The sequence below is a fragment of the Falco punctatus genome (assembly GCF_963210335.1).
Source record: "Falco punctatus genome assembly, chromosome: Z".
Classification (NCBI taxonomy): Eukaryota; Metazoa; Chordata; class Aves; order Falconiformes; family Falconidae; genus Falco; species Falco punctatus.
The window spans coordinates 84895229-84918566 of NC_137586.1; the positions used below are offsets into that span (position 1 = coordinate 84895229).

General features: G+C 48.8%; 1 protein-coding gene across 3 annotated transcripts in view; it reads right to left on the reverse strand.

Annotated features, from left to right (window-relative positions):
- PAX5 (paired box 5) overlaps positions 1 to 23338 on the reverse strand; it is a 139327-nt gene that overhangs the window by 90135 nt on the left and 25854 nt on the right. The gene's annotated exons all lie outside the window — the stretch shown is intronic.

Here is a 23338-nt window from a genome sequence, read left to right on the forward strand (position 1 = left end):
AAGGCACGTTTTTCTCTCTCCCCGCTTTGGAAGAGATTTTTAGCAGAAGTCATAAGTGACTGCCCATGGCTGAAACGCCCCGAGACAAGTTTGAAAAACGTTTAGATTGGCAGTTCAAAAAGACTCTTGCAATACAGGGGCTTGTTTCAATTTGCTTTCTGCAGATTCACAGTGGTTTTCTACTTTTCCTTCACCTGTCAGTGCCAGAAATGTATCTTTTATGCACTGAAAGCTGAGGTCTGCAGTATTCCCAGGACTCCAGGAGGTGGAACTCCAAGAACAACAGTAAATATCAGATTTCTCCAGATGGCAACACTGCACTAGACAGAGGGAGGAAATGTTTTAAAAATAGAAACTTGCTGCCAAGATAGTTTTGAGGAGCAGAATTCAAATGCATCCTTAACAACAAGATCTTCAGGCCTATTGCAGTGGCTTACTGTCCAAGTAGCCTGCAGAGGAATAACATCACTCAGATCTTCTCCGGTAGATTCTGCGTCAAGTTTTTTTGGTGGCAAGTACAGAGGCAATCTGTGCAAAGACACCCTGCTGCTGTAGACACCAGATTTGTCCATGGACATGTGCTGGCCATCAGTAACACGGGCGATGCACTGTAGACAAGATTTTTCACAAGGGACTACTGATTTGAGATCATCTTCAGTGCAGCTGGATTTAGCGGAAAATGCCGTGTATCCAGAAAACCAGGCTGTTTTAAGAGAGGTCTCCCAAACTGGGGGACCGATGCACAAGAATACTTTTTCAGCCTAGGTCACTCTCTGCAACAAAGCACATAGACTGAACAGGCATTTGATGTTAGCAGTTAATGCTGGAAACCTCCTTCTAACTTTTAGTTCAGCAATTTAGGCAACAGCAGCTTTATATTTACCTTTTTAGAGAAAGTCATGCAACTTAAATCAAGAGTAGACAATGTCGGCTTTTGTAAAGTGCAAGGATCAGTTTATTCCACACAGTAAAAATACCTTCAGCCTGTCCTCTGAATAGAAAGTCTAAGCATGTGTACAGAGCTGTGAAAAAACACAAAGCAATATAAGAAAGCGGTGTATCTTTAAATCTTTTCCTTTTTTTTTTACTATTCTAAATCAAATAATATCTAATAGACATAGTGCTGGGTTTAGTCAACCATGGCTTATAAAATTAAAATTCTGGTTGCTAGCTGCATGGTAGCAAAGGGCCGGGGAGACCCTGTTTCTGCAGCCCGGAAACACTGGCTTTAAATTTCAGGTTAAACTAATGTTATTCACTATTTGGCATCAAAGTTAAAGCTTTATGCAGTTTTGGTCTAAAGAGGGTGATGAAAAGCAGTGAAATGATCCAAGATGTGGCATGACCTGGAAAATTTCTTGGCGACATCAGTGCAGTTTGTGCATTGTTTATACACGCAGAGATCAGGTGTATAATGAGACCCCATCATATTTAAATACGGAGCTGCTGGCCTGCATCTCACCAGCAGCACTTTTATTACAGCATGCAGCTCTGGATTTTTGGGGGGAGCTGAATACGTTTGAGAAGATAAGCCAGCCAAAGGCAAAGCCTGCTGCAGCAGCCTTGGCTGGGGCTGGGGCAGCACCATGCTGGGAGCTGGGCTCCCATCTCAGATCCCAGATCCTGGTATCCCGAGGGGCTTGGGACGGGCACAGACAGAGACACCACAGAGTGCCTGTGGCACTGGCTCAGCCACCTTCATCCCCGGCTGCTCATCCTCCAAGGGCAGCGAGGCAGAAGACCACCTTTGGGTGTTGCCATCAAAGCATCCCAAGAAATACAAGGAAGAGGAGATCTCTGGCTACATGGGAAATCCTCAGACAAACACCAGACCAGAGAAACACGGAGGGAGCCAGCGGATGAGATGCCTTGCTGCACGGTGCTGGGCAATATGGCAGGGGATGAAATCACACGGAGGTGAGGGCGGGACTCTGGAAGGGTTTGGTTTCAAGGTGAGGATTTCATAGAATCATAGAACCACTCCGGTTGGAAAAGGCCTTTAAGATCGTCAAGTCCAACCGGTTAACCCAGCACTGCCAAGCCCACCACTAAACCAGCCCCTAAGCACCACAGCTACACAGTTCCCAAACACCCTCAGGGATGGTGATTTGGCATGGTGCTGCCGGGTAGGGACCCATGCAGGAACGGGGCAGGGCTGGGACCACTGGGATGGCTGTCACTGTCCAGAGAATCCAGCTCCTTTGTGGAAAGCATCTGGGAACCACCCAAACCTCGCTCGCTCTTGTTATCACTCCCTCTCTGCGTTCTGTGAATGAAAAGATACCTGTACTTTTTCAGCCGGTTTCCCAAACTTGGACTAATTGCAAGTAAATGCTGGATTTCACTGTACAAGTAAAATACTTTCTATACACTATACATGACACCTGAAAGGTCTCTGGGATGCATTTGGCTGTTAGACATTATATAAATGTGAGATAATTACCATTAGCATTATGCATTGTTTGAATACACTAGAATATCTTCGGTAATTAAAATACTGTTGGCAGGTTTGAAACAGTTTGGGTTATAAATAGGCTCCAGGGAGTGGTAAAAACATTTTTCATATAATCAATGCATCCACCTAGGAGGGTTATGTTTTGTTGACAGTAGCACTACGTGTGTACCTACCTACTCTGCAAAACAATTAGTTCCCAGTCCAATGGCATCTTTCCAGAAATGCTAATGAAGAGCACAGATATAATACTCTGCTTAACGCAGAAGAGGACATTCTTCTCAGCCAAATGTGTCATCCCTTATCTCTAGCAGATTACACAGATGGGACAGGATGGTGCCGTTAGACCGACACAATTCCTGAACGCTTCCCTCCCTGCACGAGGCCTCCTGGGGATGCGCTGGCAGCCCTTGCACCCAGACCTGTCCCGATGCCCCAGGGAGAGCCCATGCCTCCGCTGTGCGGGCACTAAGCTCCAGCAAGCACCGGACCTGCTCTGGTTGCCTCCCTAATTCCTCCCAGGCATCCAGCCCTGCTCCGGACACCCCACTCCACTCCTCTCAAGTGCACAAAGCTCGGTGAGTGATCCCACTCGCAATACTGCAGCTGTAGGACTTGCTGCGTTGGGCACAGTCCTGGTGACAGCTCTCCGCACCCAAAGCCACTAGCAAGGACTTGCTGGGTGCAGAAAACAGCAACCACTTCTCACTCTGAACTGCACGGGACACCTTCTTCTCTGTTTGCATCCCACCCAGATAAGGTGACCCATGGTTTCACAAGAAAAGCCAGGCACTTTTCTGAAGAAACTGGCTAGACTTGAACACAATTTGACACGCTAGCAAAGATTCCGTATAGCTGGTCAAAGTCTGAACAGCCTAGGAAGAGTTAGGCACGGAACAGATCCACCTCTGAGAAGAGGTACCACGCACGGTCTCGCTGACAAAAGGCTCCCCACATACGGGGGTATCATCCAGAAACACTACATCTTTGTTAATTAAGAGCAAGTTATTTTCTGAGGACCTAAGCAAATGGCAAAATCAGTTTAAAGAATTTGATAAATTGTGATCTCACGGTTTTTAGCATACTTTTACGGTTGATTACTGGTCCGTGACATTTTCTGAAACAGTAGGAGAATATTTGAAATTGTTAAATAAGCCTAAGACAGATTTTTAGTGATACCACGAAACTCACTTGATTTAAAATAGTGTTTGGCTTGTACATTTTTAAGACTATGGGCCAAAACAAGGAGAGCAAAGGACCCTAGACCCTGCCTCCACAAAACGCTAGAGCATGTTTGAAAGCTCTGAAGCACAGTGTTGGAAGAAGGGTTCGCCGGAGTCAAGAAGACGCTCAATATGAGTTATGCATCTTGCTCAACTTTATTAGTTTCTAACACTACTTATATAGAACCGATACACATGCACATTCCTAAAGCAGAAATATAATTGGTTAGTAGTCTCTAAACGCGCACGGTTCTCACACCCCTAATTATCATGACTAAAATAAGCATTCTATCCATGTAGCTAATTGTGTTGCTGTGCTTCAGCCTTGTAGTTTGTTACTCCCTATTTTCCCATACCGCTCCCTATCTTTCTTGGCCCTGCACCTGCTTTCCCAGCAGCTGTAGCTTGTTACAGCCACGGCCTGTTGGCACAACATAATTACTTGGTCTCAGGATTCGAGAATAGCTCAAGGCTACCTTTCTTGTTAACTTCAGCACAGCAACTTCAGTACAATTCTGATTACAGGCCTGTTCTAACACCAGGCCTGGATTGTGCAGATCTTCAGAGATTCTAAAGCCACGCTTCTGCAGCCATCCTTCTGCAGCACAGCATTAAAAAAAAAAAAAAAAAAAAAGCGAAGTATGAAAAAACATCAGTAAAAAAAACACTGAAATAAAGAAAAAGATCAGCTCCACCTTGGGGTTTTTTATTATTTACTTCTTTATTTATACTTACCTTCCTACCGTTTACAGTACCTTGCGTTAACACAGAAGCACAGTAAATCCATTATTAGATCTCTGAAGTGAACTCCCTTGGATTCACGGAAACCCAAGGAGAAAACACAGGATTTCCCTGTGAAAAACTGAAAATGTTACTACTTTTCTCTCTTCCTCCTCTACCAGAAAATCAGTAAATATGAACCTTGCTCTTTTAAGGGGGGCAGTTAATGAAAAAAAGTGTAAAATAGGCATATTTCTTTAAGGAAGTTGCACACAGCTGTTTATCAGGACCTGGCTTTCTCAGCCTTTCTACCAGCTGTAGGCGGCTAAACTCTTTTCAACGAAATGCCTGCATTCAGTCTTTTCTCACTTGGTGCTTGTTTTTTTCTTTTTCATTTAAACGACTTCAGACAACAGTACAATGCAATTACTGCGTTATGAAGTGCCACTGTGAAATAGCACGGGACGGACCCTACCCTGGTCCGAGGGAGCGCAGCTCCACCCAAAGATCTCAGCCTGGTGACAGCAGCTGAGAAATGGGTCCTATCCGCAAATTCAGCTGGAATAATATTTCCAGGGTTATTAATAAAAATGATGTACCATGAAGCACACGCATCCACAGTACATCTGTCTGATGCAGTACTCTTCTGAAGAAAAAGAAAATCTTCCGGCTTCAGGTTTTCAGGTTCCTTTTTTCTAAGCAACGTGGTTTTACAGGGTTAATCAAGGATGTAAATAGCTAGTACCATCAACAGCCCATATTCATAAAGGACATGGTTTCTGTCTCTAATTTGTACTGTCCGACTTCATTACCTGGTATCACACCTAATTACTCCACCTTATAGGGAAATGCAGACTAATTAGGAAGGATGTTATTCACCACATTTAAAACATTATGAAGCAAATGAAATATTACCAGGAGGCAAAAAGGTGATTTGTTTCCTTGTATCATGCCTGTAAATTAGTCCAGAGAAGATAAAGACTTTGTTTAATTACCATTTGGAAGGCTTTGTTTAAAATGTAAACTGAATTTTCTTGCCACCTTCTCGGGACTGCGTGCATTTGGCAGCCAGCAGCCTCATGCTCTTCCCAGAAGAACACTGAGTTTCAGGGCCCCCATTCATGGTGAGAGATCTTTGCATTTACACTATATCTGAGTTTTCTAAGCACTGTTATTTATTTTTTCAAAGGACAGTATCACTAAAAAGAAGCTTTATATTTTGAAGTGCATATAGCTGATGATCACACAAATATTTTCAAGAGAAATCACTATATTTCACAAAGATGCGTATGGGTTTTGCCATAGATCAAAGGGGGGGGAGGGGCGGGGGGAGGGAAGATAAATCATCAGAGGTCCAAAAATACTTTTCATTTGGAGAAGATGTCAGGCCATTTCGATGGCACTGATAGAGTCTCTGCTCTGTCTCCATTACCCACCGAAGGCAGCCCGAGTCAGGAGCTGACTACGCTAGATTATATTCCCTATAAGATGGTCACCAATATATATATATATGATCTTCAACCTCTATTGATTGACCAATTTCACAAGCAAAGACTGGTGAAATGAAGCTGAAATGAACATCATGCTTTAACTCATTGAACCCATCAGGCCTGAGTTAATCTCACTGCCCACTGTCTCTGATAGAATTCAATTGATCAATCATGTTTCGGTGATAGTACCATTTCAGTGGCTTATTGCTTCTCCATTTCAAGGCTTGACCTGTTAGATACACTCGGACCAGCTCTGCTCCTCCTGGAGACACAGAGACCAGCATCTGCTGATGGTAGGGCATCATCCTGCCTCCAGGCTTGGAAAAACTCGGCGGCGGAGGGGAGAGGGTTGCTGCTGAACACTCCTACCTTTGCATTCTGTCTTTACAGGTATTTAAACAATTTCGCAGCTGGGATGGGTGTGAAGACACGAGGAGCCTGAGCGGCCCGAGCCCCCTGCCCTCTCATCACCTCCCACCACCTCCCACCCACCCCACACGATCACCAGCTTAACAAGGAAGGAAAACACTGGGTTTGTGGCACATCTGCGCTCCAAGCCCTTGGGTACGGCACAAGCTGCAACCTGGCCTCTGCACACGCCATCAGGACGGGGACGGCCCTGGCCAGACACTGTCCGGCGCATCAGCAGACCGTGCGCCCGAGCAGGGCTGGCCAGGGGGTCACCACACGGGTGGCTAGCGTTGGATGGTGGGGGCTCTTCAGTCATGTCCCACCTCCCATTTCAATGCACGGCCAGTGGGAGCGCGCCCCGCTTTCCCCCAGCCTGCATTTTTATGCTGCACAGTCACCTGGCACTACTGTAGCAAGGGCTGTCCAGACTCCACTGCCAGCAGTGAGGCAGGCCAGGAGGGGTCCCCAGCTCTTGGCAGGTTGCCTGCATCCCATGCACAGTCTTGCAAACCAGGCTGCGTCTCCCTGGCTCCCAGTGCCAAACCCTCACCGCGCCGCGCAACTGCCAGCAGCACCTGTGCAAGGCACGTCTGGCAGGCAGCTGCCGGTAAACCCAAGCGCTGCGTTTGCACTGACTCCGGGAAATGGAAGAAGCGAGACAGAAGCAGCTGAGCTGCATCGTTGGCCTGTCAGTGCTGCTCTTCCTAAAACGCTCAGCAGCACAGCAATTAGCGCTTTTATCATCAGCCAGCCACCCCTGGTCTTCTACTGAGAAGTGATGGAGCCCCTCTCCACTGTGAGAACATTTGTCAGTGCTCTCCAGGACAGCTGGAGGTCCTCCCTGATGTACATGAGCTGGAGCTCTGCCTGTACACCCACGAGGTACCACCCTGCAGCGCTGCTTCACACCTGGGCTGCGACTCCATAGCTGCAAAGCTGCACCACCCTGCTGGTTACAGGCACCATTGAAAAAGGAGTTTTATTTAACATAATGGATTCCTCATGAGATTACAGCTCATCTCCTCCCACAGCGATTGTAATCCTGCAGTAGCCCCATGGAAATGTTATAGACGTGTCTCCAAGTTTGTGTTCGGGAAGTGCCGCAGTTGCCTCCATCCCACACTTCCCTCTAGAACGCTCAGCAAAGGCACGGTGGGACCTCGCACCTTCAGCAACCCTGATACTGGTGAACCTGACAGCCAACCCATCTGAACGAAAACGCTTGTGCAAATGGTGCCACTGAGTGGAGCTGGATCATGCACAGGCCACAACCCCATCACTGCGCCTGCCTGCCGTGCTAGGGGGCTTCCAGCCAGGTCACAGCATCCTAGGGTTCCACTTTGTCACCCAGCAGCTCCAGCAAGGGCTGTGGAGGCAGAGGGGAGCCAGGCACCCTGGGGGCTCTCTGGACGACCCCCCCGTTATGCTCCGGGGCAGTGGCGAAGCTCACCACACAGACATGCCCACCCCAGCAAGTGTCCCGGCATGTGGGAGACAGCAATCTTCTGAGCAGCACGGATTGTTGTCCTACCTGACCCACCAGCCTCCATGCGGCACCCTCGAGGAGCCATGGTCATGTCTGTGCCCGCTGGCCCCACCACAGGGCAGGGGTCACCTGAGAAGAATGGCTAAAGGGAGTGATGCAGCTGCTGTGATGCAATTTTGTGTTTAAAAAGCAGGAAAAAATCATGTCAGTGATCCCTCCCCCCTGCCTCGGTGGGGAATCCAGAAGGTTAAAAGGAAGAGACTGAGTGGGATGGAGTGGGGTGGAGCAAGCCTGGCTCACACATGGTGGGCACATGCAAGCCCACCACAGCAGCCAGGGGGACTGCGGGCACCTGGAAAAGCCCCTGGGGCAGGAGGACCCCTTGGCCAGCTGCAGCGTAACACAGGAATGGAATTATATTTCCATGACTTTTATGATATTTAAGGGGAGATATAACTGCAGCGTGTAAGTCATGACAAGTTTATTAACAAATGATTGCAAGAAACGGATTCTTTTCCTAATTGTGTTTTTGTAAGCTGTTTTCGGCAGCCAGCTGTGGAGACATGCACTTTATGTCATGCACTCCCAGCTCAAAGTGTGTTTTTAAATGGCTGTTAAAAGCTCACTGAAGCAATTTTAACACAGTTTATACCTACTTCCATACCATGCCGTAACACATCCTTTTGTCATTTCTTTCAAAAAAATCATTTCTAGCTATACTTGGGTGACGTGGACTAAAGCAGGTTGAAAATGAAATTGTGCTCTGCGTAGCTTTGGAAGAGCCAAACTGGCCTCTGGTTATGACCAACTGGGAGAGGATTTACAGCTCTGAAAAATACTGACAGTCTGAAACCTGACAGTCAAAGGAAAAGCAGCGGTAACAGACGTGCAAGCACAGCCCAACAGGGTCCGTGCCAAAAGGGGTGGCTACTTGGTACGATAACTCTGGGGCATTTGTTACTCTGGTGGAGTGAAATGCAACATATACACCAGAGCAGAATCACAGAATCCTAGAATGGTTTGGGTGGGAAGGGACCTTAAAGACCATCTAGTTCCAACCCCCTGCCACAGGCAAGGACCCCTTCCACCAGCCCCGTCCAGCCTGGCCTTGAGCACTGCCAGGGATGGGGCATCCACAGCTGCTCTGGGCAGCCTCACAGTAAAGAATTTCTTCTGAATAGCTAATCTAAACTGACCCTCTTTCAGCTTAAAATGGACCTGCAGGAGCCACCAGGAGGCTGGCACATCACGAGCAGCTGCATTACATACCCTGCGAGAGCTACAGCCAGTGTGGACCAGACAGAAACTGCCAAACTTCTTCCCTCCACAGGAACGGACATTTGATGAGAAAAATACAGGTGATTTAATTGCCATCGGTCAAAACTAATCTTTCCATGCAAGCTTAAAACAGCAAAGCAGAATTTCCCCCTAGCGTCTTGGATTCTTCATGAAGCTCCACCTGGGAAACTTACCCAGAGAAAACAGAAGTGGAGAAGAGCTCACCCACATCCTACCCACTCGATGAGCTGAACTCACAAGCACCAAGAGCGCTGCTGCATCCCAGCAGGCTGACTGCTGGCAAACCCCAGGCAAGCTCTTGCAGGGGAGGAGAGCCTTCCTCCACCGCGCTGACAAAGACCTTGACAAAGCTCTTGAGAAGTGCAGAAGACTCCTCAGCAGCAACGCTACTCCTCCTAAAACACAGACTCCCAGCAAAACAGACAGAACCACCAACCTGTGGCAAGGTCGGATTTAACAGCACTCACAAACAGCTCTTCATACCTGCAGACTTTTCCTGTGCATAGATTAAATACAGACTCATTTTACAAAACCTAGAACTGTGGTCTCAAGCCTGCAAACGTGCACGCTCACAATGAAGCAAAGAAATGTCTCAACCGACTTCAGCGTAATGGTTTACAGGCATAATGCAAAATATACTAACAAAGCACCATTATAAAAAGTATAATACGCACATACAGATTTTTACATGTTACACAAAGTGCAAAAAGTATTTATATATAAATCATCCACAAGCATGAGCTGGGATGAATTAACTTTTTAAGATCCTCCACATCTACATAATGTGGGATTCTACGCCTCGAGAATTTCTGTTTACATCTCACGTCCAGGAACTGCATCTGTGCACCCATTTTCCTTCAGCTGCACTTTCTGTCTGCCTGAACACAGCTGCGCTCTCCTGCCCTGGCCACAAACTGCAGGCGTCCCTGGGCTTGGGTCCCCCGTGCCATTCTGTGCCTGAACAGCATCCAGCACAGAGGCCAGGACACGGGTGCTGCCAGGCATGCTGCAGTTACCGCCAGCTGTGCAGCATCCATCTACTCAGCTCGGCAACACCTTCAGAGCATGGCATTTCCCCCTGCTCTGTCCCTCCAAGTGGAGGTGGATGATGGAAAAGGTCCGTTGAACCAGCTCCCGAAGGGGAGATGCTGAGCTCGTTTCTGGATCCCACTGATGTAATCTGCAGCTATTAGCCAGAGACAGGAGCATCCTGGTTTCAGCTGGGATAGAGTTAATTTTCTTCCTAGTAGCTGGCGCAGTGCTGTGTTTTGGATTTAGGATGAAAATGATGTTGACAAACACACTGATGCTGTAGTTGTTGCGAAGTTGTGCTTACTTTAAAGCAAGGACTTCTCAGTTTCTCATGTCGTGCCAGGGAGCGGGCGCACAAGAAGCCAGGAGGGAGCATGGCCAGGACAGCTGACTCAAAGTGGCCAAAGGGATATTCCATATCACAGAACGTCATGTTTATTATAAACAGGGGGGATTTGGCCGGGCCAGGGCATTTGCTGCTGGGGGACTGGCTTGGGCATTGGTCAGCGGGTGGTGAGCACCTGTATTGCGCAACATTCCTTTTTTCCCTTGGGTTTTATTCCTCTCTCTCCCCCTCCTTTTCATTAAAATTCTTGTTCTTGTTCTTGTTGTTTATTTTATGTCAGTTATTGAACTGTTCCTGCCTCAACCCGCAGGTTTTGCCTTTTTCCAGCTGTCCTCCCCATCCCACTGGGGGTGGCAAGGAGGGTGAGCGAGTGGCTGCATGGCACTTAGCTGCCAGCTGGGGTTAAACCACAACAGGGAGTGCAGCAATTAAACAACATGTTTGCTTTCATTATCACTGTTTCAGCTTTCTGCATGTATTCATTCCTCCACACTCTTGGCTTTTTTAAAATTGCTGAACAGAAGACAACAAAAAGCACGCACTGGTATACATGCACTTGAAGCAGCTGGTCTTCTGGTGTTCACCTTGGGAGGCAGCTGAGGAACATCTGTCACTGCTCTGGTTGGGCCTGGCTTATTTCCCAGTTGGATGTGATGGTGTGAGCGTTGCCACTTTGGACCTCACCCCACAAGTCCTGCAGTTTAAAGTCCGCCTCACCGAGCTGGCCAGCTGCTCTCCATACCCTTTGAGAAGTCATGGAAACTGGGGACATCCCAGAAGACTGGAAGAAGGCTAATGCCACCTCCATCTACAAGAATTGCTTAGAGGATGATCCAGGAAATTACAGACCCACCTTGCAGTCCCTGGGAAAACATCCCTATCGAACGAAACTTCCTGGGAGCTATCACAATTCAAACGAAGCACATGACTGGGAAAAGCCAGCATGGATTCACCAAGGGCAAGTTGTGCTTGGCAGACCTCAGTGACTTCTGTGACAAAGTACCCTGCTCAGTTGATGTGGGATGAGTGGTGGACAGTGTCCACATAGATTTCTCCAAGGCTTTTGATACCAATTCCACACAGACTCTTCCTAGCGAAACTGATGCGTTATGGTCTAGAAAAGTGGTCTGTGCAGCGGGTGGGGAACTGGTTGAAAAGGCACACCAAGGGTCATGGACAATAGCTCCTTTTCAAACTGGCAGCCTGTCACAAGTGGGGCCCCCCAAGGATCGCTACCGGGCCCGTAATTGTTTGCTGTCTTTCTAAGTGATGCGTATGATGCAGTCAAGCATACCCTGAAGTTTGCTGATGATACCAAACCTGAGTGGGGAAGCGGACACTTCGGAAAGGAGAGCCACCCTGCAAGAGGACCTGGATAGGCTGGAAGAGCGGATTAACAAGAACCTTATGAAATTCAGTAAGGACAAGTGAAAGTTCTTGCACCTGGAAAAACACAATCCAGGAGGGCAGCACAGGTTGGAATCTACCCGGCTGGGGAGCAGCTCCGTGGAAAGGGACCTGGGGTTGCTGGTGGACGACAAGCTCAATATGAGTGGACACTGTGCTGCTGTGGCAAAGCAAGCCAACGGGATGCTGGACTGCATCAACAAGGGCATCACCAGCAGTGATGAAAAAGTCATTATCTCACTCTACTAAGCGCTTGTCAGGCCACAACTGGAACACTGTTCAGTTTTGGTCCCTGCTACATAAAAAAATATCGTACAGGCTGGAGAGGGTCCAGAGAAGTGCCACAAAGATGATCCAAGGACTGGGAAACCTGCCATGTGAGGAAAAACTGACAGAACTGGGTTTGTCTGCCCTTGAGAAAAGGAAGGTTAGGAGAGACCTTGTCACCACGTTCCAGTATTTTAGAAGTGGCTACAAAGAAGATGGAGACCCTTTTTACAAGGAGTCACATGGAAAAGATGAGGGGTAATGGGTAAAAGTTACTCTGGCGAGGTTCTGATTGGACACAAAAGGAAAATTTTTCACAATGAGAACAAGCAGCCATTGCAATAATTTCCCCAGGGAAGTGGTGGATTCCCAACACTGGGCAATTCTAAGTTTTGGATGAACAGGGTGCTGGGACATCTTGCCTAGACTGTGCTTTTGCCAAGAAAGGTTGGACCAGATGACCCTTGAGGTCCCTTCCAACATGAGATTCTGTTATTCTATGAAAAAGGCGGTCAGTGACTCAACGAAAACGTCTCCCTGTATATGTTTGTATTTTACAGCTCTGCCTTAAACTGGACACAGAACAAAATGAATCAGCCAAGATTTTACTTATAATGAAAAAAGTGCAGCTCTTTGCTAATTACCATAATTAATCATGCCACCTAAACATTAATTATTTATCCTGCAGTAAACTCAGCAATCCACCCTACGACTCCCTTGACTGCTTATCACAAGATGCCCTTATTAAGCAAGCACGGGAGAATCTCACTGCGCTTATTTTTGTTATTTCGAAAACCTGCTTTTAAGTGGGTCACTTTTTGGGCTACACCATTGGAATTCTACCAACACTATCTCAAGTGGGAGAGCCTGTTCCTGCAGCTTCACTTGAGACAAACATGCTGGGAACATCCCCCCTACGCCACCAGCTGAGCCTGCCCTCTCACTCATATCTGCAACAGTTCCATTAAGCTCACTTATTCCCCTCTGATCTAATGGGATGACTCCTCCCGGGGGGGGGGTGGGGGGGTGGGGGGGTGGAGATTAAAAAAAAAAAAAATAGTAAAAAAATATATATGGCTATTGCTTAGCACATAAATTTTCAAGACTGCCGTATCTGAATGTTCCCTCTCTGTTCCTGACAGGCTGCTGCTGGCAAACCAATACTTTCCATGAATCGGTAATTCTGCTCTCAGAGCAGACACCTGGTGTCACAAACACAGGTCTTGCCTCTCTGGGTTTGCTCAGTGCTGCAGCAGCCAAGGGCAGGGGATGTGATTCTGACTGCACTGCAAACCCGCAAAACTGCAGTGCAGATGGGGAAATTTTTTACTTTTTCTTCTATAGGAAAACACTGATTGACTGCAACTGAATCCTGCTCACAAGCAGGGACCATTTCTGAAAAACTCTGTCACACAAAGCCCTACTGGGGAAAATCCTGAGCGTTGCTGCCCGTGCCTGTGGTGCAGTGCGTCGCACGGAGCTCAGGACGCCTTCTGAGGCATTCTCCTCATTGTCAGTGCACACATACATAAACCAAGAGTCTGGACAGCCAGTCTGTACAACCAGGGCAACAAAACACGTATTTAAGAAGTATCAGTGGTTTAAGCTGTAAGCAAACTCTAAAAATTGTTTTCCACAGCTTGTGCAAGGCATGATTATTCTTCGTTGTAGCTTTTGTCTAAAACGCTTTGACAAACAAAACATAAAAATTGGGGAGGGGGGGGGCAGTTGGCAAACTTTTGAAGATCAATTAGGAAAATATGTCCACCTTTGTACTTGATGAGCAACAAATAGTTAAGTAAAAGAGAAGGACTTCTCTTTTAAAAAGATTTACAGAATCTCTAGGAGGCGTTCATTATAATTTTTCACGGGCGTACCTCCCCAATTCTCTTCTTGACTTTATTCCCTTTAGAAAGAAAGGAAGCAACTCAGGATGCATGCTGCCTCAAATTTTTCTTCCTCACACGTGCACACAGGTATATACATCAACATTTAATGATAGCCATGGCTTCTTCTCAAGGCATGCTCTGCAAAAGCCCCTACTACCTTCTCGCACCCCAGCTAAAGCCAGTGCCAACCGGGCAAAACCACATAGAGCTCCCAAAAACGGCCGGTTTGCAACACTGCTTCCGCATGGAGTCTCTGAAAGCGACTTTTTTTTTTTTTTTTTTTTTTTTAGAATAAGAAAAGAAAGAAAGAAAACCTGTAACGTGCAAAGCTAACGCTGCTACCACGGCAGAGCAGGCACAAGGGCCGTAGCCAGGGAGCCGGTGGCAAAGCAGGGGGTGAGGATGTCACCCCCACCTGGTAGGAAACAAGGGGTTCCCTCCGCCAGCGCACCAGCATCCACTGCCCAGTTCCCTCTCCCTGAAGACAGCATGGCATCTCTGCCCGAAGCAGCAGACAGACTAACAACCCAGCGTCTACTCCACCACCACCACCGGGAAGAACCAGGAGCATACCGCTGGTACCCCCGTGCCCGGCATCGTCCCCTCGCTGCCCACCTGCCCCAGTCAAGCCCCTCCAGCACCGCTGGCTGCCGCCCACCATTGGACCCCATGCCCGAGGGCTGTCCACCGGGCTCTACCGCCTCCCCACGCCGCCGGAACGTGGGCACCAGTCGTTACCGTAACACACTCGATTGTTCTCAGCGGTGCTCCAGCAAATAAAGCCATTAATTACAGTCTCTGCCTCAGCCGCTGTTGGCTGGAGCAGCAATCAATGCGCAACCCCTCATTGCCTGCTCTCGGGGAGTGGAGACAGATGCCATAAAAATGATCCGCAGCCCGCGCCGAGCCCCGCCAGCGCAGCAGCAGCAGGCTGTGCCCAGGAACGGCCACCACGCTGCTTCGACACATGATGCTGTATTTATTCAGCCTGCCGCAGCCGTGGGGGAATGCATCCCATTAGGTGATTATTTTTATCTTATAACGTCAATTTACTTATACTGATTGGCTTCCTGCCGCCAAATATCAATTAAATTGCAAATACCTGCTGAAGCTTGTTTTCTGTCTTTCTCTTTACCCCCATTTCCCTTCCTCCTTCCTCTCTGCCCTTCTTTTTCTTAAAGAGAGAAAGAAAACCCTATGTTCGAACATAATTTAATTTATTTCCCTTTCCGTATCTCCAAGGAAAATCTATATCTCCCCCTGGAAGACCATTTGCCCTCTGTTATTGGGAGCTGAGGTATCACAGCACTGGGCAATTTGTTTCAACTGACTATCGGCAGGCACTGGGACTCCTCAGGACCTCTGCTATCTCAATACAATTGTATCTGGCACTGCCATTTATGATTTGTTTTGAATAGCTGCCGGTACGCACCAGACAGCCAGGTTTCAGTTCTCACGTGGCGTGCCCACCCTATTTCTTCCCACGGTGGCCACGATGCTCATCAGCTGCTGACGGAGATCTCCACTCGTCCCACCGGCAGAGACCCTCATCAGCTGGGGCTGCAGCTCCCTAACAGCTGTATTTCAGGAGGTGATGGGGTGGCCAGAGCTGCTGGAGGTTATAAGCGGCAGGCTGGCAGATGAGCATCAGCAGTAAAATCAAATGCCCCTAGCAGCCAGCCACAGATCGACAGCCACGGGGGGATCTGGAGGGTGATGGGGAAGGGAAAGCAGAGCAGGAGCACAATCAGAATGAAGAGGCAGGCGCTCATCAGCAATGAAGAGATGAAGTCCCTCAGATGCAGAGCGCACCCAATCCATGGGCACGGCACAGGACCAAACGCCTCCTGCCACGCCCGCACCACTTTCAGCTTCCCACAGAGGATGTAAGATGACCCAGAGAAAAGCTGGGCAGAGGGCAAGCCCGTCCAAATGGCCCAGCAAAACCAGTTACAACTTCTCCGGATGCAGAGAGACCCCTCACACATGGATCTCCACCGCTTGGTCCGTGAGTGGGTGGGGAGCACAGGACGCACAGAGGTACAACACGAGAGCAAACACATCCCCACGCGCGCACGCGGTCCCCCAGCTAAGCACAACGCTCGCCAAAAGGGAATGGATCGTATCAACCTGAAAACAGACATAGGTTTGCCTGTCTGGCCACCGCTTCTCTTCCGTGCGGGGCCAGTGTGGGCGAGGGATGCCCTTCCTGCAAGCAGGCAGGAGAGGTTCAGCTACGGCTGCCTTGTATGATGCAACGCGCAGAGAGGGGTCGGCATGGCGCCGTGCTCGTGAGGGCGGCCCTGAATTGGGTTTTCACAAACCTGACTCGGAGCCTTGGCTCCTCCGCAGTGCTGCTGCAGCCTGCAGCCAGGCTCTTCCAGCCCCTGGTACCTCAGTTTCCCCACCAGCGAAGTGAGGATGCTCTAACTGAACACATAATATGGCAAGGATCTCCTACCAGCGAAGTCCTACTCGTTCTAAATTGGCTGTAGCACATCCAAAAATTCTTTGGCACCTTAAAGAAACGCAGTTGTGTTGATTCTGGGCTTGCCAGCTACCAGAGTGATCACCGAGATTATTTCCAGAACAGGGGTTTGGACAGAAAAGCTGTATGGGTTTAGCTACAGCTGGTTTAAAAATCTGGACCCATGTATTTGAATGATGTATTCAGAGAGAAAAAAAAAAATGAGCTATAAGGAACACACCAGTGGGCGCATACATACCTAGAACTACCTCTACGCATATACACATACGGTAAGCATACACGTGCAGGGCATCCACCTATATTCCATCTGTCCGTCCATCCAGCTATTCCCTACGTAGAGATGCTCATAAAAAAAAAATACCCAGGGTAACAGGAAAGACCTCTGCACCCTTTGCAATGGTGATTATTGACCGGTTCGTTCCATGCCTGATGGGAGATAGCGTGATTGCCTGGGATGTACCTTGCAGGCTTCTAAACAGAAAACTCCAGATTCAATTTTGCGGTAACTGGTTAGATGTGACCGGCTTACAAACTCAGCACGGGCGTCAGGAAGCAAATTCAAGCAGCACCATTACTTTTTTAAAAAATATCAGAGGCGAGGAGAGCCTCCTGGCTGGGCAAGCCACGGGACAGAAGAGAGATTGATGATTTTGGCTTGTTTTCATCTCCAAGGTGACAAACAGGTACACAGCAGGCGCGGTGCCATGGCTGGTGGTGCAAGGCGATGCTGAAGCTCCCAGTTTGCACAGGAAGATTTGTGTCTCTCCTGAAGCGAGGACAGCGCTGGCAAATTCAGTGTAGTGAGAGTGGTTTGGTCAGCAATCCCCACTCTCACTGCTGTCCAAGGGGTCCACTCTGCACGGCAGCAATGTGCAGGGAGCAGCCCCCCCCCTTTCCCACTCCCCTTCTCCTGTCCACCACTGCCACTGCACCAGCTCCTCCCACAGTGTCCACAGCCCTCATTTTGTGGGGAGAAACGCCGGTCTGCAGGAGAGGGCCCAGGGGCAGGACGGAGGACATGAGCATCTCGGGAAGCTTGGTGAGAACTCATCCTTGGTGGCCACCATCAGCCAGGGTTCCCATCCCAGCAGTTGCCAGGGGAGCCATGCGTGGATATCCCAATGCCAAACAAGTTTTCCAGTCACAGAGTGGTGAAGTGGCACCAGTTTCATGGTCCAGAGCCAAAACACCAACTCAACAACTCCATTTTCATCCATGGCATCCCAGGAGGGAGCACAGTCGGGAACTCAGCCGTGACAAGGCTCTGGAAGAGTGACCCAGCATACAGGAACGAGACCAAGAGGTCCCAGAGGTTTACACTGATTTCACACACTGGACACCAGCTTCCTGGGGAACCACGCAGAGATTTTCTCAGCATCCCCGCACCCTGACCTCCCTCTTTAAAGTAAACTGACCCACTAAGGTGCTGCGGTGGGACAACCCTCTGCAACAAGGACCATGTGGGTGTAAAAGAGGGAGGAAAGGTAAACTGAAGAGTTGCACAAATTCAAAACTCGCAGCTATACACCTGAACAGTTGCAAAAAAAACCCTTTCTCGGATTCAGGCACATCTGTAATTATCTCCCTCCCCTCCTGCACCACCCACACCAGGCCGTGGGCACTCTCCCCATCGCCAGCCAAGGCCGTGATGGATGAGGACTGTTATTTGTCCTGCTGACTAGGGCTAAGCAGGAGAAGACAGGCTCTGCTGTGTCACTAAACTTCACTCCTCCGGACACGCCGCCTCCCTCTTCCTCCTGCCTGGGAGGAAATCTGGGTGAGACAGGGGAGAGAGCAGCGGGGTCCCAGTTCTCAGGGAAGCAACTTGAAAACCGAGGAATCACAGAAGAAAAAACCCGCTACGTGACTATTTCTTATTAGTCGACTTAGCGGGGGAAAAAAAAAAAAAAAAAAAAAAAGTCAGGCACTGTCAAGCATGAAATCTTATTGGGACAATAGAGATGGAATTGCCACTGCTGACAGTAATGTTTACAAGGGCATCATGTGTCGATGCTGCACAGCATGAAACCAGCAGCCCCGTCTAGCTCTGTGAATTGTAACAAGAGACAAAATGTCCCATTTGGGACAGGTAGGAATCGTACCACCAAAAATAACCACTCACGTGTAAAATCCATTATTACAGGCGGGATGGGAGGAAACACAGAGAAGCCCTGTTGGCACGGCGGGAGGCTCCTGAGCTCTCTCCAACTGCAGGAGCTAGCACGAGCCAGGGAGATGACCCCGTTGGTTTGGGGGCTTTCCTTCACCCCCAGCCTAGGATGGGCCAAGCAGAGGGAGCGGGACGGCACCCAGCCCTGCACCGCTAGGCTCTGACCCCAAACCAGTGGGCATCGCTGAAAGGTTTCCAGCTGCCTCCCTTCAGGCACACACTTTGAGCCCTTGTATCAGACCGTCACGAAATCAGGGCCATGTCTGAAGGACAGGAATCTTTCCAAAGCTTCCACCACAAAATCCCTCCAACTCAAAGGAACCAAATTCAGGGCGGTCAGGCAGCTGCAGACCACCATGCTCTACAACTGCTCCTTATGAGACCTTCTGAAGAGTAATCGGACACGTAAATGACTCAAGAGACAGCAGCTCCAGAAAATAATATTGCAAGGAAAGTGAAACAAGAAGGAATACCTTGACTGCAAAGCCCAACAGTAATTCAGGAATTGCTGAGGACTGCAAGGGAAGGGGAAGCACTGACACATGTTTAGCCAGTGTTAAGACGTGCTGGTGGCTCCACCTAAAATCCTCAGCCAACCTGTAGCCTTCAATGTGCAGACTTGTGCACCAACCATCTCACAGTTTTTTTCCTTTGGGGCTGCAGCTTCTCTCTGTCACGATGAACCGAAACGGGTGAAGAGGAGATGCACCCCAGCCAGCAGAAGTGGTGGTGTGGAGGTGAAACAAGCACCCGCTCCCACAGGGCAACGCAACAGCCCACCAGGCAAAACACAGTGCCCCAGCAGTTAGTGCTGCAACAAGGCCAAACCAAGCTCTGCCGTGTGAGGTGGCCACCACTCAAGCAAAGTTGCTCTTCCAGATGTTTCCTCACTGCAAGTTTGCTTTCTTTGCTTTTTTGACTGGTAATTGACAGGACTTGTGTAAAAGCATCTGAAAGAAGCAGCTTATCTCAGTGACGCCACCATTCCAACAAGAAGAGCAGCCCTAGAGCACTTGTCCTGCTCTGCTCATCAGCATCTCTGAAGTCCTACAAGGGACAGTATTTTCTCTTGGCTCAGCTGCCCACCTGTAAGAGGGTGTGGTACCACCGTGACAGGGCTGCAGAAAGTTTCTGAACGAACCAAGTGCTGGCAACAGCCACACATCCTTACCCAGCCTGTGCCCAAAGAAATTCAGAGAGCAGCAGATGCAGCCTTCAGACATTTCGGTGCTTCAGCACCCTGGGGCGCAGCTACAGGGAGGATGTTTTATGAAGATGAAACGTCCATGTGACCAGAAAGCCGTCGCTTTTCGCTGATGTTAGTCCCTGACAGATTTCCAATACCCTGACCTCCACCGTAGACATCTCTTTTGCCATGCTACAAATCCGCCAGCTCAGTGCCCAGCTGATAGGAGATTTTAACTGGATTTCCTTTCAACATGAAGCACCTTGGCTTAAAGATCCCTGGTTTCTAACCTCCACCTGCAGCATGGAACTGCAGCAGCACAAAGAAATCAGTAGTCTCCTGCTACAGCCGTAACCTTAAAGTAATTGCCATAAGTATACTTTGACTACAAGTATCTCTCAGCAGCTTCTCAGATGAGATGAAACATGGGGAAGCTCCACACTCCATTTTTCCAGGCATCTGCCAGAACAAAAGATGTTGGTTGCTTTCTGAAGTCCAAGCACTTAACTGCTCTTTCCACCTCTGAAGCCATGGGCATCATTAGGTGGATGGTCACTGCCCCAGAAGCAAGAAGACACAAAAAGAAGGAAGCAGCCATGCAGGCACCTCCATTACACACCAGTCTCCACAGTTGAGGTTCACGAAGCGAACAAGATAAATGAAAGGCTGTGAAACTGCCTCCAAGCCGAAGCTTACGCAAAGTTGCTCCAGAGTTATCAGTGCAGAGCGTCAGCACCAGTGCTGCGTTCGCTCTTGTCACAACAGGAGGCTTGGAGTGAAGGGGAACAAATCTCAGACCACCTGGGGCAACTACCCGGAGATACAGGGAGAGAAAAAACCTAGCTGAACATGAAGTGGGGAAACAGGCTGACATTCGTCTTCTTGTGAAAGTTCAGCAAAACACCAGTGGAATACTACAGACACATGTACATGTTATCGGGGCCAGCCGGGAAACAAATCTCTGGCTCTTCCCGATTAGGTCTTCTTTCTCCATCTGCAAAGTCTGCTCAAGCAGGAAAAAAAAAATAATAAAAAGAGGGATCTGGCTGGCTGTGCAGCACATCTCCATGTCCTGCCACCTGCTCAAAGCTCCTGCTGATTGCTGATGGCGGTTGATGGTGCTCTGCCTGGGCTGCTGAATGTCCGGGGCCCCAGAGAGCCGCTGTCCTTTCTAAGTACTACAGTTCTCTCCAAGCTCTGCTGTATCCTGGTCGCTATGCCGTGACAAATTTGTAAAAGTGCTCTTCTTGACTTAGGCACATCCAGACAACACGGAGAGCCTGCAGGCACAAGTCCAATACTTCTGCAACCTCACCATCACCAGCTGCTCATGCAATTGGCTAAAAACCCACACAAAGTGCAAAAACAAGCCACCAAGTCTGCTGCAAATAATCCCTAGCTTGCCTTGCATTTCCTTCCAACCTTTGTTCGGTAATGTGACAGATTTGTAAACAATGGGACTATTCTGAAAATACCGGGAGAGGCCCAAATCGGTAGGATTCACTCAATACTGCACAACCACCTCTAGCAAGAAATAACCCTTGGTGCAAAGAGTACACACAAAGCCCATGGCAGACCCAAACCGAACTGGAGAAAACCTCCAGTTTTCAGGCCACCTCCATTTTCTGTGTCTTTCCGATTTCGCGCTGCCGACGTACCAGGAACTTCCCAACTGGCAACAACAGCAATCACAGCTTAAAATATTAACTCGGGCTCTCCCCAAAGCACTAACAAAAAAAGCGGCTTTCTGCTATCATTCAGGATTTCAGAAATTTGTCGTTTCAGCCAAGAAAATAATTCCGACCTTACAGTTCCAATAAACTTGCATCAAATCTTGCGCCAACTGCACCAGAAGCAGATTGCAAGTCCTCCATGCTAATCCTGGTACTATCGCTGCATTTTGTGCAGCCATGGAGAAAGCAGCTAACCCAGTTAACCCACAGGACAGTTTACTGTTCCCCTAGGAAGAAAAGCAGACCCAGGAGGTGGGACCGAGACCCTGGATGACCCCTGCCCCAGCACAGGTGGTTGTCAGGGCACGCAGAGCAAACATGAAGCAAAGGCGATGGGGAAGCCTGACACAGAAATACATGATACACAGGGAGTTCCTGCTCCCGTGGAGGTGCCAAATCATTTACTTAATGCTTTGGCATCAGATCCTTCGTGTGGGAATGGACCTTGTGTATCTCCAAGCACCGGCTGCAAAAGCCAAATCTCTGTCTTCCAGGGTAAACACCGGCTGAGCCAGCCACAGCTCCTCAGAGCTCCCCTTACACGCTTGCAAATGAAGCGTTTATTTTAACAATGTGGACATATTCTGACAGACCCAAGCGATGCAGATCTATGCAGAGGGGGGGGAAAAGGGGGAAATCCAGCACGCACATGGTGACACAAAGTGCGCAGTCCTCCTCGCACAGAAACACCTCACTTGAGCACATCGCTTCAAGGAAAATCACAAAAATAACCGGCACGCCAAGGAAAAGCCAAACAACAATCTTTTCTTGCTTTTGTTCTTCAGTCCTCTCCAAGATCCCTGTCATCATTTATGATGTGGAAAGCGAATTGTGAAGGTCTGTGAATAATATAATATATCCATCCTAAGGCAAAACTTGGGTGACCTCTCTCTGTAGATATACATAGGCAATAAATACATCAGCAGTACATACGTACACACACACACTGCAACTGCACTTCAGTATTTCCTCCCCTCTCGATTCTACCAATTTCTTGATAAAATCAGAATGATTCATCTTGCTCATGACCTTTCTAGCTGATCTGGTATTAGCATTTGTAACAAATATCCACCAAAATTGGCAAGTCCTGCTCTTCTACAAACCTGCTTTTTCTTTGGAAAATGCATTCCTACAACAGAAGCCTGGCCAGCCCCGGTACTGGCACCATCAAGACAATCTGACAAGACGTCTACCCATAAACTGGATTTTAGCTAAATGCGTATGAAGAGGTTATTCCTTGAAAAGCATCCAGCACTCGACAGCTCCTGATGAGAACAGCTGGAGCTACAGCAGGGCTGTAAGGAGCAGTGGAAGCCTGGGCTTTTCATTAACACAGCTCCAGGAAAATCCCTGCTCTGCCAGAGGCGGTGGCAAACCAGCAGGGCTTCACCCTGGAGCTGGAAGAGAGCTCTCTAGAAAATAGGGGCCCCAGGGACTGCATTAGGAGAAAAGTGACAAACACACTTGACGTGCACACAAGACAGACGGTAACCTGCTCACTCAGAAAGGGCAGCTGCTCTGGCGGGGAGTTTTCCTGCATGGAGCTGTGAACATGTGAAACCACCCATGGGCGAGCATCACCCACTGACTGCCGGGGCAGAACCATCCCATCCCTCCAAACCCCTCAGACATGAGGGCACGGGGATGTCCACCTCCAGGGACCTTGAAGAGGTCATCTGCTGGCACTGGTACCCCAGAGTACAGGGATGCAGGCAGCCCCAGCTGTTCAGCATGCTCAC